Source organism: Nelumbo lutea, chromosome 4 (assembly GCF_056320005.1).
Source record: "Nelumbo lutea isolate HS-2025 chromosome 4, American lotus-T2T, whole genome shotgun sequence".
Classification (NCBI taxonomy): Eukaryota; Viridiplantae; Streptophyta; class Magnoliopsida; order Proteales; family Nelumbonaceae; genus Nelumbo; species Nelumbo lutea.
Genome location: NC_142687.1, coordinates 70,116,492 through 70,136,385, shown reverse-complemented (window position 1 = coordinate 70,136,385; position 19,894 = coordinate 70,116,492). Strand labels below are relative to the sequence as shown.

Here is a 19,894-nt window from a genome sequence, read left to right as displayed (position 1 = left end):
CCAAACAGTTTGATTTTGAGAAAAATCTGGGTGAACCTTGCGTTTATAGAAAGACAATGCACCACAAGATTGCATTATTAGTTTTATATGTAGGCGACATTATGCTTATAAGCTTTCACAACAATTCTCCATGTAAGATCTTGGAGAAGCTTCTTACATCTTGGGATTTTAACTCTGTAGAGATAGATTAGAGCTATAAATTGGATTGTCCCAATCTACTTACACTGACAAGATAGTCAAAATATTTAATATGCAAGATTCTAAGAAGGGATTCATTCTTTCTAGATATAGAGTCACTTTCCCTAATGAAGTGTCACTTAAGACCCCTAAGGAGATAGAGGACATGAGAAAAGTTCCCTATGCCTTTACTGTAGGGAGTATCATGTTTGTTATGTTGTGCATTTGGCCTAACATTGCTCAAGCTGTTAGCGTTGTGAGTAGATACAAACCCAACCTAGGAAAGAGCACTAGATAATTGTGGAAAACATACTAAAACACCTACGAAGAATTAAAGATTATTGTCTTGTTTTTGATGGTTGTTTACTATAAATCATCAATTACACTAATGTGGATTTCTAGTATGACCAAGATGACATAAAGTCTACATCTGGATATATCTTCATGTTGGGATCCTATGCTATCAGTTAAAGAAATAGCAAACAAGGGTCTACAATAGACTATGATTGACTTCGAGTACATTGCCACAAGTGAAATTGCTAAGGAAATAGTTTGGGTGAAGAAATTCATCTAAGAATTAGGTATCGTAACACCTAGCATATCACCCATTCCACTATTTATGACAACACTAGAGCCATTGTTCATGCCAAAGAGCCAAGGACCCACTCAAAGTTCAAGCGCATCGAGAGGAAATATCCTATTATACGGGAGATTGTTGGTAGTGACATCCAAATTCTAAAGATAGCATTAGTAGAAAATGTGGAAGACCTATTAGCTAAGACAATAATACAGAAAGTGTTTGATAGGTACATGAATAATATTGGACTGAGGCTTATACCTAATTGGACCTAAGTGCAAGTGGAAGATGTTAGACAATATATGCCCTTAGCTCCAATCAAATTGATGTATACAAACATTTATGAATAATATAAGTACAATATTGTTTCATGATTACATTTTCTATGATTCTATGAATTATTCCTTAAATTGGACACTTATAAGACTTATATTAGTTTAGAATGTTCTTAGCCATTAGATAAACTTGGGGAGTTTATCCTAATAAGGTTGACACTAGTGTGCTACTAAATTGGTTAAGCAACTTGTCTAAGTTGCTAAGGTTAGATCGAAGCATAATTAGTGGGTGTTTGGATGAAACACGAAAGCCAAACCAATTTCTAGTTATGCCTTGGATCTTAGAGATAGATGGACAAAACTAGAAAGTTGCACTTAACTTCAAACTTGATTATGACACTATATAGGTTTTGGACTAAACTGTTTTTGATGTGCCAACCAATGAGATCCATTAAGGGTTAAATATCTGGGCATGTTGGGGTAGTTTAGGAAATTACCTGAGTGGGTGATTATAGTGATAGGGTCAGCCCCTTTGTTAGATAAAGTGAATATCAGGGTTTACATTCTCTTTGATGGAAACCAAAACTGCTAATTATGGATTTTAATTGTATTTGAAATTTGATTTGAAAGTTTTATTTATATGCTATATTACCATTTTAGGAAAAAAAGGTTTTAATCCTAGGATCTATTCGAGCATAGAGTGTGACAATGCATTTTGTAGTTAGGGAATAAGTCATTTGCTATGAGCAGCGTTTTGATGATTATGGGCTAATAGGTTAGGTGTAAGAGACCATTATATGGCAGATTACCTAATGGGTGTCATCTTACATAAGTCCGTTGTCCTTGGGTCTTTATAGGGTTGGTGGGTTATTGTGACACTAGTAAGCACTAGCCGCTCGAGTAATAAAGAAATGAGTAGAGTATCATTTCCACGAGGATTTAGGTAGCAACTACTAATGCTAAACCAACCAGCTCTTATCTGATTAAACGAATGCTACAGTTTATTAAAATCTGAAATTCTAAACTACAAACTACCTAATAGGCATTGGTTCAACACCTTGCATTCAAGTTGAGAGAATAGGCTAAAATTACAAATTCATGATTCAGCAATCAACCCTCTTAGATCATTCAAATAGAGTATGATTTAGCCTTGGTTTGGTGAAACCCCAATGCAATGAACAACCTCTTTCAAGTGCATGTTCATCTTATGCATTAATGATGATTCTTATATCTCTATCAAGAATCTAATCATTCATGCATGCATTAGATCAAACAATTCAAAGGCATCAATTCAAATTGAATTGATCACCAACTAAATTATGCAAGTTATCTCTAACCTTGCATTCAATTCAGTTCTTGAGTAGCAGTTCTGAATTTCTAGAGTCTCTCTCAAGCACTCTAAAAATTCCAAGAGGTTAGAACAAATTGGCCAAGCTGAATAATGAATGTCTGAATTCTTTCTTAAGCAATTCGAACATTAAAAATCTCAGATCTGAAATTTCAGATATGGATTTCTAAGAGAACAATTCTGCCCATCAGTTCTACAATCAATTCTTTAATCAAGAAACATCAAAGTTGAATCTAATCCATCCGAATGATTCAAGAAAACTTAATTATATAATCTGAATTTACAATATTTAATCTCCATTACAGCAAGAAAGAAAGGAAGAGAAACTACATGATCTAAAGCTGAACTCAAATTCAAAGAAAACAAAATTGAGTAAGAATGTAACCTAGATCTCTCAATCAAGCTTCCCCTCCTTCAAACTCACCTTCTTCTCTCTTGGATACTTGGATCTCCATAGCTCCTTCTTCTTGCGCCTAGCTCTCTCTTCTCCTCTTCTTGAATTTCGAACCCAAGGGACTAGAGAGTCTTGAACTTAGGCAATTGAACACATTCTCCCTTCAAAAGACCTCCTTAAATAGGCTTTCAAGGAGTCTAGAGGCCTCTCTTGAAGCTTCTACAATTGGTTGCCCTTCTCTCCTCTTGAACCTTCTAGAGTGCTGCCCCCCTTTCTTCTCTTAAAGCCTCTATAAGTTGCCACCCCTAGCTCCCTTTGGGCTACACTTTGGGCTGCAACTTAGCTGAATTTTGAGCTGTTTTGGGCTGCAATATAGGCTGCTCTTGAGCTGAAATGGGTCTCCTCTTTGCTGGGCCGAATTTAGCTTTCTTGCTAGGCTCTCTCTTTGGGTTCTCCCAAAGAGTGTAGCATGGGCTACATGGGCCGAGTGATCCTCTATTGCTCTCTTGGCTGGGCCTGTGCTAAATTAATATAATTTTGGCTCCTTTTTTTTGTTTTATGCCTTCTTTTTCTTGAATTGGTTTCCCTGAAATATTTCCTGAAATTAAACTAAAAATGGGGTGAAACTCAAACAAGCCATCATAAAATCATGCATAAAATTTCATAAATTGTAGGTAAACCATGTACTCATCAAATACCCCCACACTTAAGCTTTGCTTGTCCTCAAGCAAAGACATCAGCCATAAACTAATAATCCCCTCCCCCTTTATTCTCACCATTCTTCAAGCTCCAGTTTTCACTCCCATTCAATATGTAGATCAGCTCCTTGACTATGAAAATTAACCATTTCTTTGAACTAGGTTTGAATCTGTAACTGCACCTCATTGAGAGTTCAACTACATTTTGTCCCTTTGAACCTCAGTTGTCACCAATTTTTCTTTTTCTTTCCTCAATTGTTTTCTAGGTGTGAGTGCATTTTATGCTCCATCTCACCATTTTCTTCTTCTTTTGGTGTGAGTGCATTTTATGCTCTATCTCACACTTTTTTTTTTTGGTGTGAGTGCATTTTATGCTCCATCTCACATTGGTCATAGGCTTGAGGCAGTTAACAAGACTCATATACCAAGCCGCTAGTTTTACTATTCAGCTCGAAATAGCGGAGTCAATTGGGTTTTATCCTTTTTGCATTTGCTGAATGTCGTGCATCAGCAATTCAGAAGTGAACTAGCTCGACTGACTATTAATGATGAAATAAAGTGCTTTCATACACATGAAGGTAGTTAGAGCTAGTCATGATGAAAGACATATTCAGCCCCCTTAACCTCATGCATGTGCTAAGTTGGATCATTCTCAAGAATAAAAACTAATACAAACGTTGGTCTCCCTCAACTCTTTGTACTCCCTCTTTAAATTCACCTAATAAACAGCAATGAACTTGGGGGATTTTAGTCTAATTGGTCATGTCATTGCCTGCATGTGTGTGTTGGGGTGATTGAGGTGCATGGTTCCAGCCCCACACCCTGGCCTCAGCCTAACTCCCCCACACTTAAGATGAGCATTGTCCCCAATGTTCCTAGTGTTAGAGAGTAACAATAAATCCAACAAGAGCAATACCAAGTGAAGAGAGTGGTGTAGAGGACTTCCTGAAGATTAAATTGTGCAATGGTTCTTTTAGTAGGAAGCCTCTTCTGCTAGAAATCACTCCAAACAAGAAGGAAGATTAGAAGCTTTATTATTCTAACTAACATCCTAAACATAATCAAAAACAAGGAAATGTTGTAACAGTATGCAAGTCAGATAGTTTATGGCTAAGTATCTGAATATTATAATGCTGGAGGGTCACTGGTTATCTAGATAGAGAGTGGATGGAGGGGGCACTGTGCCACCCACCAAATATGGTTTCAGGCTATGACCATTTACCTTAAATGTGCCTTGAACCGGGTGGGTGACCTCTACAGTCCCATGGGGAAAAATCTTTGTAATTGTGAAAGGTCCAGGCCACCTGGATCTCAGCTTGCCTGGGAACAGGTAGAGACGGGAATTGTACAATAACACTTGCTGACCTACATGAAAATCCCATCTCAGCAAGTTCTTATCATGCCACCTTTTAATTCTATCTTTGTAAACCTTGGCATTCTCATAGGCGGCAAGTCTAAATTAATCCATCTCATTCAATTGCAACTGCCTCTTAGCACCCGTGGCCTGTATGTCAAAATTTAAGAATTTTAGTGCCCAATAGGCCTTATGCTCTAACTTGACTGGGACATGCCAAGGGGTGTTTTATATGCAGTTCTATATGCCCATAATTCATCATCCAATTTGATGGCCCAATCTTTCCTAGTAGATGCTACAGTCTTCTCTAGAATTCTTTTGAGATCCTTGTTAGCCAACTCCACTTGGCCACTAGTTTGAAGGTGATAAGGGGTAGCCAATTTATGTTTAATTCCATATTTTTGCATTAACCTTTCATAGCGGGTGTTGCAGAAATAAGTTTCCCTATCACTAATTATAGCTCGAGGAGTGCCAAATCGAGTGAAAAGCTTTTCTAGGAAATGTACTACCCTCCTAAAGTCATTTGTGGGTAAAGCTATGGCTTCCACCCATTTAGACACATAATCAATAGCCATGAGGATATACTTATTCCCAAAAGAATTCGGGAAGGGCCCCATGAAATCTATACCCCGGACATCAAAAATTTCACAGATCAGGATATTAGAAAGTGGCATTTCATTCTGTCGGGAAATGTTACCCATTCTTTGGCATTTGTCCCATGTGGACACATACCTATGGGCATCTTTGAATAATGTCGGCCAATAAAAACCTGATTGCAAGACCTTAGCTATAATGCGGTTAGCTCCAAAATATCCTCCAAATTCTCTATCATGGCAAAATTGGAGTACCGGTTCATCTCCTCCTCGGGGACACATCTCCTTATGATTTGATCTGCACATAATTTGTACAAAAAGGGTTCCTCCCACAAATAGTATTTTACATCAGAAAAGAATTTATTCTTCTGTTGATATGAAAATTTAGGAGGGATGACTTGTACAGCAAGATAATTTACAAAATCAGCATACCAAGGAGATGAATATTCCTTAATGGAGTACAGCTGTTCATCAGGAAATTCTTCTCAAATGTTGATTATTCTCGAATGTTGCTGGTTTTCTCTTCTTTTGAGCCTACCTTGTCCAACTGGGAGAGATGATCAACAGCCAGGTTTGCAGTACCCTTCAAGTCTCGTATTTCAATGTCAAATTCTTGTAGATAGTAGGATCCACCTGATCAATCTTGTTTTTGAATTTTTCTTGGTAAGCAAGTGCCTCAATGCTGAGTGGTTTGTGTACACAATAAGTTTGGACAAAATCAGATATGAATAAAACTTATCAAGTGCAAAGATTACCGCTAGTAGCTCTTTTTCTATTGTTGTGTAATTTAGTTGTGCTCCATTCAAGGTTCCACTAGCACAGTAAATCGGCTGAAAATGTTTGTTCACTCTTTGTCCTAAAACAGCTCCTATAGCCGAACCATTCACATCACACATTAGTTCAAATGGAAGTGTCCAATCTGGTGCTATCATGATGGGTGCATTGATCAACTTGTCTTTCAAAGTATTGAATGCGTGTAGGCATTCAGCTGAAAATTCAAAAGCCACTTCTTTCTGAAGCAATGTAGACAATGGCTTAGCTATCTTTGAAAAGTCCTTAATGAATATTTTTAGAATCCAACATGCCCCAAGAAGCTTCTTACAGAATGGACAGATGATGGGGGTGGAAACTTTTCAGTTGCCTCCACTTTAGCTTTGTCAACTTCCATACCTTTCTATGAAATCTTATGTCCAAGCACTATGCCTTCCTGCACCATAAAATAACACTTTTCCCAGTTCAGCACTAGATGTGTCTCTTTGCATCTCCTAAGCACCTGTTCCAAATTATTCAAGCATGCATCAAATGAAGAACCAAAAACTAAAAAATCATTCATAAAAATCTCAATAAATTTTTCAACCATATCAGAAAACATGGACATCATACACCGTTGAAAGTATGATGGGGCATTGCATAATCCGAATGGCATTCTTCAGTATGCAAAGGTACCATAAGGGCAAGTGAAGGTGGTATTTTCTTGGTCCTCTGGTGCAATTGGGATCTAATTGTACCTTGAATATCCATCCAAGAAACAATAATACTCATGCCCGGATAGCTTCTCTAACATTTGGTCCATGAATGGGAGAGGAAAGTGATCTTTACGGGTGGCTTCATTTAATTTCCTATAGTAAATGCATACTCACCACCCAATGACAGTTCTAGTCGGGATGAGTTCATTTTTTTCATTTGGGACAATAGTCATACCCCCTTTCTTGGGCACAACTTGTACGGAACTCACCTAAGAACTATCAGAGATAGGATAAATGATCCCGGCATCTAAGAGCTTAATGACTTCAGCCTTCACCACCTCTTTCATGTTTGGGTTTAGGCATCTTTGGGGCTGAACTGAGGGCTTGCTGTCCTCTTCCATATTGATGGGTTAATGCCTTTGATGTCCTCTACCCTCAAAGCTAGTGCATTTTTGTGTTCCTGCAACACTCTTAGCAAATTTTCTTCTTGCAATGGGTTCAAGGATGAGGAAATTATTACAGGGAGAGCTGATGGTTCCTTAAGGAAAGCATACTCCAAGTGGGGTGGTAATTGCTTCAGTTCAAGGGTGGGGGTTCTTGAGATGATGGCTTCCCTGTTGGTGTTAGACAGTTTTGTATGCCCTTAGCTTCAATCAAATTGATGTACTTTATGAGTTCATTGTAAATGAATAAAAGTGCATATTTGATTCATGTTCCCTTGGTATGTTTCTATGTAGTACCCTTAAACTGGACACTTAATGAGACTTGTGTTAGTTTAGAATGTTCACAGCCAATGAGTTGGTCTAGGGATACCTATCCTGACAAGGCTGATACTGTAGTGCCACCAAGTCGGTTGGGGTGGCTTGTCTTAGCTACCGGGGTGACACCCTAGGCACATACAGTGTGGGATTAATTGAATCTTTGAACTGGACCAGATTTCCAATATTGCCCTGGACCTTGGAGATTGATGGGCAAAACTGGAAAGTTACACCTGACCCCTAGACTCGATTATGATACTACACTAGGTGTCGGATTGGGCTGTCTTTGATGTACCAATCCGTGAGATCCTTAGCGGGGGTCAAAACCTGGGTATGTTGGGACAGTCTGAGAATTCATCTGAGTGAGTGATCATAGTGACAGGATCAGCCCCTTTGTCGGACAAAGGTAATGATCGGGGATGCACTCTCAATGATGGAAACCAAGACTGCCGGCAACCAATTTCAATCGTTGAGATTTGTTTTTGCAAAATATATTTTATATGAGACATAAGAGTATATATATTATGCTTTCGAAATGTTTGCAAAAAGTTTTAATTCCCGAGATCCATATTTGAGAGAGTGCAACACTGTTCCTTGCAACCGAGGGAGAGGTCTTCTCTTGTCGGGTAGTGTATGATCATTATGGGTTGAGAGGTTAAGTGTAAGGCAATTGAGGATAATACCTGATGGCCTAATCTTGCATCTGCCCACAGTCCCTGGGTGTTACAAGGTGGCTTGGCCCAGGAACCACTTAGGGTAAGTGTTGGGCCCATAGAGCCCATCTGATGGGTTTCAGGGGGTGCACTGTCCATAACAGTGTATTCGGCCAGGCCTTGTAACAAAGGCTGGGCTGAACCCATGTGGCTGATGTGTAGATCAATGTTTGGGTCCCACACCATACAAGGAAGCCCAACTAGGCAGTAGTTTGGAAGGTTTAATGAATATATAACCCTAAATGGGCCTTAAGCCCATTTCGAACTGGGCTAATTTGATTAGTCTTTAAGGGGCGAATTCTGAGATAAGATCAGCTGATAGGATTAGGCCCACACACTATCCACTCAGAGAGTCCAAGATCTAAATGAGATTTAGATTTGGAAACTTCCTAATTAGCTTAGGAACTGGCTGATCTAATCTGTAGATAAGATAAGGTTTATCCCTTATTTTAAAGGGACTTCTAATCCAGATATGATTTGGGTTAGCAACTCCTAATGGGATTAGGAGCTGATCCCTTTAAGTCTATAAAACGAAGAGGGGGCGGCAGCCTTTAGACACACAATCACCAGCAACAGTCTTGTCTTCAGAGCTGAGATCACAGAGGAGAGAATTCTGCACTCTACAAATTCTCTCTAGTCGCCTCCTTCCTGCAGCCGCCGCCTATAGCAGTTCGATCTCCATTGCTTGGGAGAAATAAAGATCAGATCTTGATTCCAATCTTTTGGAGAAAAGATTGGTAGGAGTTGTATTCACAAGCCATCCAAGTGATTCTTGGGAAGAATCAAGTTCTTAGGAAGGACACTGTTGATTCTGCTCCACATTGCACTACGCCATTTTCAATGGGAGCAAATTTTGGTTTCTACCTTGGGCGTGAACACCTCCATTGAGAGATATTGTTTCTCTGTATCAGGTATTATCTCTCTCTCCTCCTTTTGATTTAGATCTGGTTCAGTTTATGGTTCAAGAATGATCCTTGAAAATATGATTTTCTAAATAGGGAATTCGATTCCTAGTTGAACGGAAAGAAAAATTTTTGAAATTCACCCCCCTTTATTCCACAATCTTGGGCATCCATTTGATGGATTTCCTATCCCTTCAGTTGGTATAGGAGTTTTTCCTAAGTTTTCTAACTTGAGAAATCCCTTCCCTTTCAACTGAGGCTTATCATTCAAGTATGCCATCATGAGGTTTATTTCCTCATTTTCTCCCATTTCAACTTCTCCTTGTTGTAGGCAGGGTTCAAGAGGGCTAGCTGATCTACTCACCTGGAAGCAATCATTAACTGCATCACCAATAGCATCAATCATGTAACAAGAGTCATCACTAGATGGTGCATGTTTCATGGCATCAGACATTTTAAAAATTATTTCCTCATCTTGTATCCTAAGGCTGAGTTGTCCTTATCAGACATCAATCATTGCCTTCCCGATAGCCAGAAAAGGTCTCCCTAGGATGAGAGGGATATTCACATCTTCTTGCATGTCCAATACAATGAAATCAATGAGAAAAATGAATTTATCTACTTTAACCAACACATCTTCTATAATCACCCTAGGATGCTTAATGGACCTATCATCCAATTGCAATGCAACTCTGGTGGGTTGGGACTCTCCCAATCCCAATTTTTTGAAAGCCGAGTATGGCATTAGATTTTTTCTAGCTCCCAAATCACATAATGCTTTTTTAATTTTTAAACTAGCTATAGTGGAAGGGATAGTGAAACTCCTTGGATCTTTAAGCTTTTGAGTCAGCTTGTTAAGAAGGATTGCTGAGCATTCTTCATTTAGAGCAACTATAGCCACATCTCCCAATTTCCTTTTGTTTGCCAATAATTCCTTCAAAAATTTTGCATAGTGAGGCATCTGGGCTAAAGCATCACCAAAAGGAATATTAGTATGTAAACTTTTAAATATCTCAAGGAACTTACTGAATTCCTTTTCAAGCTTGTGTTGCTTCAGCCGATTAGGAAAGGGAACTTGTGGCTATTGGTGCATTTCTTGATGCGGTTCAGATTGCTCCTTCTTCTAGTTCCCAGCTTCAAGGGTTGCATCTGCCTTGGGTTCAGCCCTTGCTTTTTTCTCTACTTATGGAAGCTCCATACCACTTCTTAAAGTGATAGCTTGCACTTGTTCTCATTCACCTCTATATTGCTTGGTAGTGTGCCTGGTATCCTTGCTGAGATCAATTATGCCAACTGCCCAACCTGATTTTCCAAGTTCTTTATTAAAGCCTCTTGGTTTTGAATCCTGGTTTCAGCACTGGCTATGAACTTTGTCATCAGCTCCTCTAGGTTAGATTTTTGTTCTGGCTGATAAAAATTTTGGTGGAAGGGCTTCGGTGCATGCTGATTCTGCCATGATTGGTTCGGGTATCCTTTCCATCCCAGTTGAAAGGCATGATGGTATTGATATCTTTGCTGCCTTGGAAGGTTGTCGACAAATCACATGTCACGGGCTGTACATGCATGGCTGCCATCTGCATCTCGTCTAATTTCTTGCTGAGTGCACCAATTTGAGCAGATAGAGTCATGTATGAGTCAACATTATGAAGACCATGCTGCTTTCTTACTTGTGTTCTTTCTGAATGCCATTGGTAATTATTGGTTATCATCTCCTCTATGAGTGCATGGGCCACTTCAGGGGTCTTATTATTGATGGAGCCCCCGGATGCTACATCTAAGATGGTCTTATTTGAATCGGTTAGACCATTGTAAAAGGTTTGCACTTGCAGCCATATCAGAAAGACATGATGAGGAACCTTCCTCAGTAGATCCTTATAACGTTCCCATGACTCATAGAGTGATTCTCCCTCTTGTTGGAAGAAAGTGGTAATGTCATTTCTCATTTTTGTTGTTTTCGAGGGAGGGAAGTATTTAGAAAGGAATCGGCTAGCCATCTCATCCCAAGTGGCTATAGATCCGGCTGGTAATGAATTTAGCCAAGCCTTGGCCTTATCTTTCAATGAGAATGGGAATAACTTCAGCCTTATAACATCATCACTTACCCCATTATGCTTGAAGGTGTCACAAATTTTTACGAAATTGGCTATATGGGAATTTGGATCTTCGTGAACCATACCATAGAATTGAACTATGTTTTGAATCATTTGAATTATGACTGGCTTGATTTCAAAGTTATTAGCAGCAATGGTCGGTCTTATAATGCTTGAAGCAGCCCCAGTTAGGGTGGGCTTGGCATAGTCCATCATGGTTCTGGGTTCAGCCATCTCTTCTATTTCTGGTGTGACTTGTCTAGTAGCTCTTAGGTGGATACGGAGAGTCCTTTCAATCTCTAGATCATAAAGAATTTCCTCCAGTTCATGTCTGCTTGTCATAAACTGTAGAAGTCAAAGCAATAAAAAGACTAGTATAACCAAAAGAATATGAATAATTTAACCAATCAATGATCCTACTCTAACTTAAATGTACAAGGCAACTATTTAGAATACAAAATTCCAATCCTAATATCAATAAGTAGATCTGAAATCTACTGCAACCAGATCTGAAATAGGATTGGAATCAAGAGCTTTAAGCTTCTTCTTTAAGTTCCAACTTGTATGTCTTGCATGCAACTATTAATTACAGGGACCTGAAATCAGATCTGAAATCTTAGCTATTGAGAACAGTCATATTCAGATCTGAGTTCATACCACTAACCTTATTGAGTACAGATGCTGTGCATGGTTTTTACACATTCATATCTGAAATTTATGAGGGTACATGCATAAATCATTTACACATTCAGATCTGAAATCTTAAATTTCAGCAGCTACTACAATTTACAAATTTCTTTCTCCTTGTACCGATCTGTTCTTATTGCTAAATCAGTAGCTACTGAAGCTATACTATTGCCATTCAATGTACAGGTCTGAAATCAGTAGCTAGAACAACTGTGTTCAGGTATGAGATGTGATTTCAGCAGTGAGAGTGAGTGTATACAGATCTGAAATCAGTGGTTATACTATGCATGGTAGAAAAGTTTCAGATCTGTCATAACTTGCTTTCAATTCTGGTTTAATAAGACCTACTAAATCTTTGAATTGAAGTAGGTTTCAGAGGTGAATACAGATCTGATTTCAGATCTGAAACTCAGCAAGTTATAACAAATATGATTCGATATGTGCTCTGATCTGATTGCAGAAGTGATAGGTAAGGTAATCAGATCTGAACCACATTATTTTCATAAGATATGCAGACCAAACAGAGCAGAAGCTATAGCAATAATGAGTTCAGATCTGATCTCTGATTTCAAAAGTAACAAGTAAAGTAATCAGATCTGAACTGCACTCTTTTGAGTAGCAGCTACTCAATATGAAATCAGTAGTTATTGTGAGGTTTTACAGCAGCTTCTTGATCAATCAAATACAGCAGCTACTTGATGCTAGGTCAGGGCTGATATGGAAATTCAGCTAGGAGTGCAAGTGTATACAGATCTGAAATCAGTGGTTATGTATGGTAGCAAAGTTTCAGGTCTGTATATCAAGTCTGTTCTAACTTGCTTCACATAAGACCTGCTAGATCTCTGAATTGATGTGGGTTTCAGATCTGAAATCATGGTGAATACAAGTCTGATTTCAAATCTAAAGCTCAGAGTTGAAAGCACCTAGATAGAACAAAAATGCTTCATTATGTGTTCAGATCTGATTGCAAAAGTGATAAGCAGTGTGATCAGATCTGAACCACAAAATATACAAGCAATTATAGCAATAAGTTCAGGTCTGAATTCTATAAATCACAATTAATGCAATCAGAACTGTACTAGCCGCCTATGCATCATTCAGCCATACATTGATATATATATATATATTTTGAGATGAAATAAAACTAGAATACAAAGAAATAATGCAACTATACTACTGAACAATAACAAAATCCTTTTTTGTGTGAGTTCAGATCTGATTGCTGAATTCAGAAATTACAAGTATAAGTAATCAGATCTGCACTCTTTTGGTGTTTATACATTTTTTTTTTCTTTTGAGATCATAGAACCAGAAATTTACTACATTAACTAAACTGAAACTGAAATCAAAGATGAAGCAATCAAGCATTTAAGAAAGAAAACCGGCTCCATCAATGAAAGCTATTGCATTCAAATCTGAAATCTAAGATGCACAATTGGAAACTAGCAATGAATGCAAAGCTACAACTCAGATTAACAATGGCCAATGGTTCCTAATGCTACAATAAATCCCTGACAATGGCGCCAAAAACTTGGTGGGTGATTGTGACACTAGAAAGTGCACTAGCCGCTCAAATAATAAAGAGATGAGTAGAGTATCGTTCCCACGAGGATTTAGGTAGCAACTACTATAACTAAACCAAACATCTCTTATCTGATTAATCGAATACTACATTTTATTTGATGAGAGTAGAATTTTTCACATTTTTATCTCTAAATATTCTGTCTTTCATAATTAATTAGCACTTAATTGGACTCATATTCCTTGTAATTCGATTCAAGGCATGAAAGAAGGCATCAGGAGCAAAGAAAGGCAAATCGGATGATTTTTCACAGTTTCGGCACCGTTCAGTAATCTAGGGGTAACTCACGTATCTAAACTCCGATTGGGCTGATTCAAGACCCAGGAAAGATAAGAGAAAAAGCCACAACTTTTGTGTTTTGGGCTTTCATAGATTCGGCCTGCATCGAAGACAAATCCAAGTCCAAATTCGGGGCAAATTCAAAAGAAGGCCCAATCCGCAATTGAAGTCCAACTTGCAGAAAAGCTTGGCTGAAGCCCAATTCGCAGAGGAGGTCTAATACGAATCCAAGAATAAGAAACTAAGAAGAGTCCTTCCAGATCTAAATTCTTGATGTAATCTTAAAAGGATAAAGGGAATGAGCTCACTAGATAAAGAGAGAAGAGTAGGATTAGACTAGGACTTTCTATTTTTGCAAGATAAACTTCAAGAGGAAGTAGGAGACCACCCCCTCCCCTTTAACTAAATGGATGAGAGATCCATCCCATGGATGCCCAAAGATTGCGAAATAAGGGGCGAATTTCAAAAATTTTTCTCTCCCTTCAACTGGGAATCACATTCCCTATTTAGAAAATCATATTTTCAAGGATCATTCTTGAACCTTAAACTGAACCAGATCTGAACCAAAAGGAATATGAGAGTATTATACCTGATACGGAGAAATAATATCTCCCAACAAAGGTGTTCACGCCCAAGGAAGGATCCAAAGACTGCTCCCACTGAAGATGGTGCAGTGCAGAATGGAGCAGAACCAGCAGTGTTCTTCCCCAAGAACTCTGTCCTTCGCAAGAATCAGTAGAATGGTACGTAAGCACAACTTCCTTTCAATCCTTTCTCAAAGAACTGATGTCAAGATCCAATATTGACTTCTCCCACAACTGGAGATCGAACTGGCAAAAAGGGTGGCAAAAACAGGGAGGCGGCAAGAGAGTATTCGCAGGGTGCAGAATTCTCTCTTCTTGATTTCAGCACTAAAGAGGATCTGATGTATGTCTCCTGAAGGCTGCCACCCCCTCCTTCTTTTGTTAACTTAAAAGATCAGCTCCTAATCCCATTAGGAGCTGCTTATCCAAATCTTATTTGGATCAGCCTTCTCTTCTAGTGATAAGGATAAACCCTTATCTTATCTACAGATTAGATTACTTTCTCCTAATCCCATTAGGAGGTTTCTAGATTTGAATCACATTCAGATCTGGACTCTCTGAGAGGATAGGATTAAGACCCTATCCTATCTGCTAATCCATCTCAGAATTCGCCCATTTAATTAACTAAATAAATAACCCAGTTCAAAATGGGCTTTAGGCCCATTAAGCTTATGTGCTCACTTAACCTTCCTAACTGCTGCCCAGTTGGGCTTCCTTGTATGGCGTGGGACCCAAGCATTGATCTACACATCAGCCACATGGGTTCGGCCCAGCCTTTGTTACAAGGCCTGCTCGAATACACTGTTAAAGACAGTGCACCCCTGAAACCCATCGAATGGGCTCTATGGGCCCATCACTTACCCTAAGTGGTCCCTGGGCCAAGCCACCTTGTAACACACAGGGACTGTGAGTAGATGCAAGATTATCCCATCAGGTATTATCCTCAATGGTCTTACAGTTAACCTCTCGGCCCTTAATGATCATACACTGCCCAACAAGAGAGGACCTCTCCCTCGGCTACAAGGAACAGTGTTGCACTCTCTACTTATATGGATCCCGGGAATTAAAACCTTTTTGCAAACATTTTAGAAACCATAATATATATAGATTTATATTTCATATAAAATATACTTTGCAAAACAAATCTCAACGGTTGAAATCGGCTACCAGCAGTCTTGGTTTCCAATAGTGAGAGTGCATCCCCGATCATTACCTTTGTCCGACAAAGGGGCTGATCCTATCACTATGATCACCCACTCAGATGAATTCTCGGATTGTCCCAACATACCCAGGTTTTGACCCCCGCTAAGGATCTCATTGATTGGTACATCAAAGACAACCCGATCCGACACCTAGTGCAGTATCATAATCGAGTCTAGGGGTCGGGTGTAACTTTCCAGTTTTGCCCATCAATCTCCAAGGTCCAAGGCAATACTGGAAATCAGATCCAGTTCAAAGATTCAATTAATCCCACACTGTATGTGCCTAGGGTCTCACCCCGGTAGCTGAGACAAGCCACCCCAACCGACTTGGTGGCACCACAGTGTCAGCCATGTCAGGATAGGTCTCCCCAGACCGACCAACTAGCTATGAACATTCTAAACTAACACGAGTCTCATTAAGTGTCCAGTTTAAGGGTATTACACAGAAACATACCAAGGGAACATGAATCAAATATGCACTTTTCTTCATTTACAATAAACTCATAAAGTACATCAATTTGGATTGAAGCTAAGGGCATACAAAACTGTCTAATAGCTCCCACTTGCACTTAGGTCCAATCAGGTACTAGCCAGAGTCCCATGCTTTCCACGTGTTTCTCAAACACTTTCTGTGATAGTGGCTTTGTCAATGGGTCTGCTACATATTCCGTTGACTCTACCTTCTGAATCAGGATGTCCCCTCTACCAACAATCTCCCGCAGTACGTGGTACTTCCTCTCGATGTGCTTCGACTTCTAGTGGGCTCATGGCTCCTTAGCCTGAGCAATGGATCCTTTGTTGTCACACAACAATGGGATGGGTGATGTGTTGGATGGAACTACTCCCAACTCATGAATGAACTTCTTCATCCACATGGCTTCTTTGGCAGCCTCACTTGCAGCAATGTACTCGGCCTCGGTCGTGGAGTCTGTAGTGGACCCCTGTTTGCTGCTTTTCTAGCAAACAGCACACGATCCTATCCTGAAAACATATCCAGATGTAGATTTTCTATCATCTGGGTCAGACTAGAAATCGGCATCTGTATACCCTTGGATCTGTAGTGAGCTACCGTCGAATAGTAGACAAAACTCTTTTGTCATTCGAAGGTACTTAAGTATGTTTTTCACAGCAGTCCAATGTTTTGCCCTAGGTTGGCCTGAAATCTGCTTACTACACTCAATGCCTGAGCTATGTCAGGACGAGTGCACAGCATGGCATACATGACGCTCCCTATGGATGAGGCATAAGGAATATCTTTCATGCCATCAATTTCCTCAGAAGTCTTGGGAGACATCTTCTTGGAGAGAGTGACTCCGTGCCTAAAAGGAACATTTCCTTTCTTGGAGTTTTCCATGCTGTATCTCTTGATTATTTTGTCAATATAAGCAGATTGGGATAATCCTATTATCCGCTTCGATCTATCTCTATAGAGTTGAAGGCCCAGTATATAGGAGGCTTCTCCAAGATCTTTCATGGAGAATTGCTGTGATAGCCATACTTTCACCGTAGTTAACATACCTACATCATTCTCAATGAGTAGAATGTCATCTACATACAGAACCAAGAAGGTAACCTTATCTCCACTGTACTTCCTATAGACACAGGGTTCATCCAGATTCTGCTCGAAGTCAAATGAATTGACAACAGAGTTAAAATGGATGTTCCAACTTCTAGAAGCTTGCTTAAGTCCATAAATGGATCTGTTAAGCTTACATACCATGTTTTCCTGACCTACAGCTGATGAGACAGAAAAGAACCCTATTTTTGTCCCCTAATTTTCATCTTTTTTTCATTATTTTAACACTTAAATGCACTCATTACTCTTGTATTTCGATTCAGGGCAATAAAGAAGGCAATTGGAAGGAAACATGCCAATTCGGGTGATTTTGCATAGTTTCAGCGATAGTCAGTGATCTGGGCCTAACTCACAATTCTGGAATCCAAATTGGGCAATTCAAGAAGCATTAGAAAGAAGAACGAAAGACCCACAACTTTTATGTTTTGGGCATTGACTGGTTTGGTCCGCATCGAGTACGAAACCGGGCCCAAAATCGGAGCAATTTCGCAGCCAGGCCCAGCTGAAGCCCAACTCGCAGAAGAACCTGGAAGCAGCCCAAGTAGTAGAGAAGCCCAACTCGGATACAAGATTCTAGAGTCTTAATTCGAATGTAATTTCCCAAGAGGGAGAGAGTCTTATTAGATCTAAACTTTGAATGTAATCCTATAAGGATAAGAAGGTTGGGGATTAGATAAGAGATAGGATAGGATTAGTTCAAAGAAGATAAGATCAAGACTCCCTAAACATAAGATGATTTCCTAGAAGGAGTTGGAAAACAGCCCTCTCCTTTGGCTATATAAAGAGGGGGGTGAACCAGCTCTAGCATCACTCATTCCTAGATCCAAGAGATCATCAAGATGCCAAGAAGCTCAAGAAGGTAGTTCGGCTATGGAGAAGAAAGGCATGGAGATTGCGCAGATCATGAGTAGCTAAGCTTCTTTTTATGGTTCAAGGGGGAGGTTCGATTGTGTCATTGTGAGGTTCTGTAGTTAATTTATTTTCATTCTTTCTAATTCAAGTATTCATTGATTCTTGTGCATATTTTTATTGGACATTGATGTTAATTAGTTTGACAACTGAATTAATGTTGATTTTCCTATTGCTATCCATGATTTTGGTGATCCGTAATTGTCACGAATAATGGTACCAGTAGCAATTAGGTTGATATCTTTTTAGGTCAATTGTTCATGATAGCCTTTGACCAACATTTTATCATGATTCAACCTAAAGGAATCAATGGAACAAAATTCAATAATTGCAGCTATCTCAATTATTGTTATTTTGGTTTAACTGTTTTCACAAATCTTAATGCTATCATTGTTTAACATGGAACGCTATCATACCCAATTGAGTGGTGATAAGTGTTGATCGAATGCTGGGTTTGGTCAACTGAATTAGGAAAACACAAGGTTTATTATGGCTATCCTAGTAAATCTAAGGTTAAATGCTTGGATTGCAAGAATGCTGAATTGTACCTAGGAACGATGGCCAATCGATTCAACCTGAACCCTTGAACCAGAATTCGGTAAGACTGAATTTCTCTTGTTTGTTTAGTTTGTTATTCTTTTAATTTTAGTTATTTAATTTTCTCACACAATTACTTTACCCATTCGGCTAAGAGATTATTGATTTGCTCCCTGTGGGATTCGACCTAGAACCACTTTTACTGCAAATATTTTATTGTGGGACTAGTAATAATTTTGAAGGCTTCGACAAACCCTGTCAAAATTTTGGCACCGTTGTCGGGGAGCAACATTAATTTCCTAGCTATTACCTTCTTTTGTTAATCTTCTTGTTTATGACTCGTGCTTCTCAACGAAGTGAACTTCAATACAACACCGAAATTGAGAGGACCACCCGTCGTTTAAGGAAGGAGGTGAAGCAAAGGAAGGATCATTCACCTAAAAGGGTGAACTCAGATATCGATCTACCCACTTGTGATTTTCCCATCTTCGAAGAAGTAGAAAGAATGGCTGACAGAGAGAGGACATTAAGGGAGTTGGCTGCACCAATTATGAACCAACAACCTTTATGCATCACGTACCCCACTCTTGAGGTAACCTTTGAACTCAAATCTGGTTTGATTCAATTATTACCTCTGTTTCATGGTTACCCAGGTGAGGACCCTCACAAACATCTAAAAGAATTTCATGTCGTCTGTTCAAGCATGAAACCCCATGGTAGCCTTTCCATTTACTTTAAGAGATAAAGCAAAGGATTGGTTGTATATTCTCCCTCTCAGTTCTGTACGCACATGGGATGAAATGAATAGGATATTTTTAGATAAATATTTTCTTGCATCCCGGGCTGCAAATATAAGAAAAGAAATATGTGGAGTTCAGCAGTTTAGTGGTGAGACATTATATGAATATTGGGAAAGGTTTAAGCAACTTGTTGCTAGTTGTCCCCACCACCAAATTCCTAAACAATTGTTAATCCAATACTTCTATGATGGGCTTCAGCCCATGGATAGAAGTATGGTTGATGCAGCCAGTGGAGGAGCTCTAGTGAACAAGACACCTGAAGCGGCCAGGGAATTAATCTCCAATATGGCCGAAAATTCTCAGCAATTTGGTACAAGGACAGAAGGTACCATTAGAAGGGTTAATGAGGTAAGCCATGCAAATTTAGAAAACCAGATTTCTGATTTAACTACC

At 39.2% G+C, this 19,894-nt stretch overlaps 2 non-coding genes across 2 annotated transcripts; one reads left to right on the top strand and one right to left on the bottom strand.

The window, feature by feature from the left end:
• The first annotated feature begins 11,094 nt into the window (after positions 1-11,094).
• On the top strand, positions 11,095-11,201 carry LOC148861017 (small nucleolar RNA R71). The gene has a single exon (XR_016095247.1). It is a non-coding gene; the product is annotated as a small nucleolar RNA R71 (small nucleolar RNA).
• An 8,348-nt stretch (positions 11,202-19,549) lies between these two features.
• On the bottom strand, positions 19,550-19,656 carry LOC148861016 (small nucleolar RNA R71). Its single transcript, XR_016095342.1, has one exon. It is a non-coding gene; the product is annotated as a small nucleolar RNA R71 (small nucleolar RNA).
• Positions 19,657-19,894: the final 238 nt, after the last annotated feature.